We start from the raw sequence: 5,543 nt of genomic DNA, 5'->3' as shown, positions 1-5,543 counted from the left end.
ACTTGATTTGCGTGTAGTCACCTTGCCCTTGTGTCAACCGTTGGCACAGCTGCAACCGCCGATGAAGGGAGGGGTGAGTTGTGATAGAAACCAGCTTCTCTATCTCAGAGGTGGAGCAAGAAATGCTATCAGCTCCTTCCGACGCTGCTGGACTGTTTACCTACTTCCCTCAACTCAGTGGGGGTATAAGCATTATAAGAGGTGTGTTCCACCACTGGGCGGTGGGGGCGGGGGGGGGGGGCGCTCCTGGGATCTCCCCTGGGATCCCACTGGCTGCTCATGTTCTACCTTCTGACAGATCACAGGGTGATGCTGAAGTGGAGGAGCCTCCTGGGCATCAGACTGAATGGGAGTATCCCGCCAGGAGGACGGACTCAAGGTCAGGCTGACAGCTGTTGCTAACTCCTATTGCAGGCTGTTTATCTGGGCCTCTAAGTGCCCTGCTTGTGCCTGGAGATCTCCCACCCCCAGGTCCTGCTCCAAGCTGTGCAGTTGGGTCCCCAGGGGCTCAGCTTGCACCAAGAGGTCCCTTACCTGTGGAACTGAGCATGTACTTCCCGCAGTGCAGTCAGAGACGCCCATCCGACGCTGCCAGCAAAGGCGCATTCCTTCTTGGTGTGTATTCCCACACTTGCAGGAGACCTCTCCACTGCCTTCCGCGTTTCCCTTTGGGTTCATCCCAGCAGCACCGCTGCCACCGGGTACAGCCCGTGCTTCGGCCACATAGCTGACCTGGGAGCCCTCAGGGGCCGAAGACCTACTCACCTCATCCTGCCAACGTCGCAATTGTCAGGTTCATGACTATGCCAAAGGTGATGTTGAGGTCTGGAGGGAGTGGGTGGGTGAGCAGAAAGAACCCTCGCGGGGCCGTAGGCAGGTGAAAGATGATTTTATTCAGCAGCAGCTCTCATCAACAGCTTTCTCACACTAGCTCTCTGCACTGTTCACCTGTAACTCAGCTGTCTGCTCTGGCTCTGTGGCCCCTGCTGCCCCCACACCTGCAGCTGCATGGCCTGCTCTCCCTTGGCTTCAGGGTCAGCAGCTTAACTCTTTCTCTCTCTGGGCACGATGGAGCGGAGCTGTTTCCTGGCTCCCCTCTGTCTGTCTGTAAAGACGGACAGCTCTGACTCTCTCTTTCTCTGGGCGCCAGCACACCCCCCATGTCAAGCCATGTTGAGTCAAGCCCCAAGAGACATGTCCCTTGTCCATAGCGTCAACAGGGCAGTTATACCTTTTACAGCAATAGTGGCTCAGAGCCAAGTGTGAACTTACACAAACAAGTTATACAACAAGTGGAGGTGTGCACTTGCATGCCAAACTCACTGAGTCATGCAGGCCTGGGTATCCGCCTCGGCCTATTCCTTGACCAAGGCACATCCATGTACCTCACAGCCTGACATTAACAAAAAGATAATAAAAACCTCCTGGGGATTAAGTGACAACGTGGATGTGGCACGAAGGGAAACGGCACACATTTAAGTGTTACATATGTTTGGCAGACTTCAGGCCAATCCCTGGCTCCCGCACTTGCCAGACAAGTAGCTAAGGATACTCAAAGAAAAAAAAGAAGTTTTTAATTCAAGCAGAGCTCCATACCACAGTTTTGCTTTATGTTCGGTGGCCCGCAGGCACAGTTTCCCTACCACCAGGAACAAACACTTTGGCTCCAAGGCAAATGAAAAAAAAAGTATTTCCACTTACAACATGAAAATACAGAAACTTCATCATAGAAAGAAAACTATCCAAGAAGCCTACTTCCAGCAAAACTGAAGTAACACTGCTTTCTCTGCATTCAGTGCTCAAGTGGTTCACTGTACAATGTGTTCTTACAAAATATGTCCACTTAACTGACAGGTGCAAAATATTGATGGATAAACTCAACATGAAATGCAACAGTTCAAAGAAAGAATTAAAAAGAAGTGAAGGAAATAAAGGTTTTGGATAAATTAGCTTAAAAGGAATTGTCACCAGACTTAGAATGCTCTATGCTGGCCCTGGCTCTCCAAGAGCGCTGAATCATCTGGGAATTAATGCAATGTGGTTAACAGTCAATGTTGCTATTAAAATATTTTAAAATAATCATTACAACCTAAATTCAACCATGTGAACAGCACCACACATAGCACAGACCTGCCCTGAGAAACAATATGCAAAACTGAGATCTGACATTGTATCATCTGGTGATGTTAATTCAACCTAACAGTCCCATCCCCCTTCCCTGTTCTGCACCCCACCACACACACACACACACACACACACACACACACACACACAAATCTAATTTGTGCAATAAATAGTGGTCTCATTCTATGCAAGACTTCAAACAAAAATACACAAAATGTATGTAGCCAGGTTCAAATATTTTTGGAGACTCCCCCCCAAAAAAAGAAACAAAAATAACAAAAAAATGAAAAACGTGCCTAAAATATGATAAAGCATATTAGAGCCCTTTCAGATACAAGGCAGAGAAAGATGTAAAATAGAAAATGTCCAGATCTTCAGTAATTTCCAGAAAGGTCTAATGCCTTGGTTGGATGCAGGGCAGTAGCAAATCTTTGCTGCTGCTGCTCCTGGGACAGAGGCACTAAGTCTGCTTCTTGGGACACAAGCGCTCAGGCCATGGGCTGAGTGTACCTGTCCCTTCCCCTTCTCTTTTCCTTTGCTCCATTCCCTACACCAGCAAACATATCAAAGAGGCTTGGCCAGGCCTCATCTTTGCTATAGTTGCTGAGGTCAGGACCTCACCTGAGTGAAGTTAAAGAACATGTTCCAAGTGTCCTGGGTGATGTCCTTGATCCCTGAGGGGTTCTCTCTTAGGAAGTTCAGCCATTGGTCCAATACCGGAGGACTGTTCTGGGTAAAGACTAGTTTCCACAGTGCAATGGCTATTTCCTGGTGCAGTGACCGCCACTCTTCTTCAGCATCCAGGCCAAACTGAAATGTAAACTGTTAGAGATCCTTGAATTTATCCGCTTGTTTAGCTTCTGTGAAGAGGCTAGGGAACTGTGCACAGATTCCGTCAATACTGTCTGCACTTACTGCTTTGCAGCCAACAAAAAACTCCTTCCTGTTGAATCTGGACATGGTTGCAGTCTCGAACTTCCAAGCCAAGAGCAGCATTCAAAATTCTGTGGGGTCGACACAAAGGTCATCGCAAAAACCCTTCATCCTTTCCTCCAAAATTGCAACCTTCCGCTCATCTTTGTAGCACCTGAACAGTTCTTCCAACCTCTGCAAGGAAGACTCCTCGGCATTGAATGTGGACTCTCCCGAGCGTTAGCTGCTGGCAGGCCTCAGCGACAGCCTCCACCTTCTTGGTCCCATTAATGAGGATGTTCCCACCTGGCTTGTCGTAGGGTGGCACCTGCTCCTCACGATGGCCTGCACCCCACCTGCTGTGCGATTTGCTGCTGGGGTCACGGGCTCCATTCGTGTTGCCCAGGGTCGATGAGGGATTCTTGCACTTGGTGACACATTGACCCATTGTGCTGGTGGCCCCACCTCTAGAGCGGACCCCTCTGGATTGGATGCCCTGGTTACAGCTGGCCCACATACCTCAAAATGCCGTCAGCTGGAGGAGCCAGCCAACCCACCACTCCAAAAGCAAGTGGCATCAACTGGCTTTTTAACAGAAGAATTTGTCCAAAAGCAGCTGCTCCAAATATTCCTCCAGTCAAATGCTTCCTAGAGACGATGGAGGTCCAGGGGTCCAAACCACCTACCCTCCCCGCTCACGTTTCCAGGCTCCTTACCCGCGCTGCCACCTCTTCTTCCACCACTGCCACCACCTCTTCATTGTTGGCCAACCAGAAGCTTCCCCACCTCCCAAGGCCCGTATTCCCTCTTAAAACCCACACGGCATAAGTGATAGTTAAAGGATGTCTACTTGTATTATAGCTACTCATCCATGCATTAAATTCTTTGCTTGAGTGTGAGCTCCTTGGGGTAGAAACTATTATATTGATCATTCACCCTGCCCAACCCTAATCCTAAATTTGGAAAACTGCCCATAGGTTATTGTCATGTGCAGGGAGCAGTATAGCAGTACAGTTTAAGCTCAGGGACAGACACAGTTCAGGGAATGGTAACAGAAGAGCTAGACTCCCAGGACAGGGGCCTCCAGCACATACCTAATATTGATTCTTACATATACTAAGTATGGTCTCAAAAGTAGTTTACAGAACTGAATTGAAAGTCAGGATCCATTGGTGTCATTAAATATTTTCAATGCTTTAATTTCTAAGTCTGTTAAGCTATAGCAATCTATTAGAAGAATGGTATACCTCTGAATTCACAATTATATGTAAACTTAAATGGTGATTTGCTAAAGATAGCTCAGAAAAGTTCCCATAGAGGAGAAATTTGGCGATTTTGTGAGATGCAGTTAGATGGGGCTTCCAGATAGAAGCTAGATCCCTGGTGAGTTAGTTTAGCCTAGGAGAAAAGTAAGGTATTAAAAATAATAGAAAATGATCGTCTCCCCAATGTATTTGATAATGCAAGATCTCCGTAGAATTTTTAGCTTATAAAATATCTTGCCTAATTAGGTAGAGTATTTATACGAAAAGAGCCCCTGGAGCTCTAATTGATGTACTGGGCTGACCTGGGACCCAAGGCTCAGGCACAGAACAGAACAACCCTCAGCAAAAGTAGCCTAGACTCTTGGCAGCCTATAGGGAAGTTCCCTTGGACTCACCACTCTCCAAGCTAGGAGCGCAGCAGGGCAGAGGCTCAGCTGTGGGGCTAGAGCGGCAGGTGAAGGAATCTGGTTCCTTCTTACTGGCTAGTAATTAAGTAGAGAGCTGGCAACTGCAGCGGCATCTCATTACACTCAGACTCAAACCATAGCAAGACTCCAGAGGGCTCTAAATATCTGCTCCAGGTTTTTATTGGTAACTGAGTCAGAAATAGAAGCTCTTCCAGGCAAAACTTTTAACACAGGATCCCTGAACCCTTTGAAATGTAATCGTGTGAATGGCTCATCATAGTTATATCCATGATTTTTTTCCTCTTCCTTTTAATATTTTAGTTTTCCCCAGATGCAGATTTTCTAGGACTTCTTGAACTTATCTCCAGGGCGTCATGCAAAGTCACAGGATGGAGAACCAGAATGCTCTAGTCCTTGCTTTGTTACTGTCTCATTTTCTTTTTCGTTTTGTTTTTTGAGACAGAGTCTCACTCTGTCGCCTAGCTGGAGTGCAGTGGCACAATCTCGGCTCACTGCAACCTCCACCTCCCAGTTTCAAGAAATTCTCCTGCCTCAGCCTCCTGAGTAGCTGGGACTATGCACCATCACACCCGGCTAATATTTTTAGTAGAAATGGGGTTTCACCATGTTGGCCAAGATGGTTTCGATCTCCTGACCTCGTGATCTGCCCACCTCGGCCTCCCAAAGCGCTGGGATTACACGCGTGAGCCACTGCACCAGGCCACTGTCTCATTTTTCACATTACCTCCTTGAGCCTGTCTCCTTATCCATAAAATGGGAAGTAGGATTATATCAGCAGGAGAATCACATCTTGGTGCTTCAGGGGTTCCACTAC

The 5,543-nt window shown here is 47.6% G+C and overlaps 1 pseudogene; it reads right to left on the bottom strand.

The window, feature by feature from the left end:
• Positions 1 to 2,584: 2,584 nt before the first annotated feature.
• LOC104653800 lies at positions 2,585 to 3,484 on the bottom strand (annotated as a pseudogene).
• Positions 3,485 to 5,543: the final 2,059 nt, after the last annotated feature.

Source organism: Rhinopithecus roxellana, chromosome 5 (assembly GCF_007565055.1).
Source record: "Rhinopithecus roxellana isolate Shanxi Qingling chromosome 5, ASM756505v1, whole genome shotgun sequence".
In the NCBI taxonomy this organism is placed as follows: domain Eukaryota; kingdom Metazoa; phylum Chordata; class Mammalia; order Primates; family Cercopithecidae; genus Rhinopithecus; species Rhinopithecus roxellana.
Note: the sequence above shows the minus strand (reverse complement) of the source record. Positions and strands in the feature narration are given on the sequence as shown.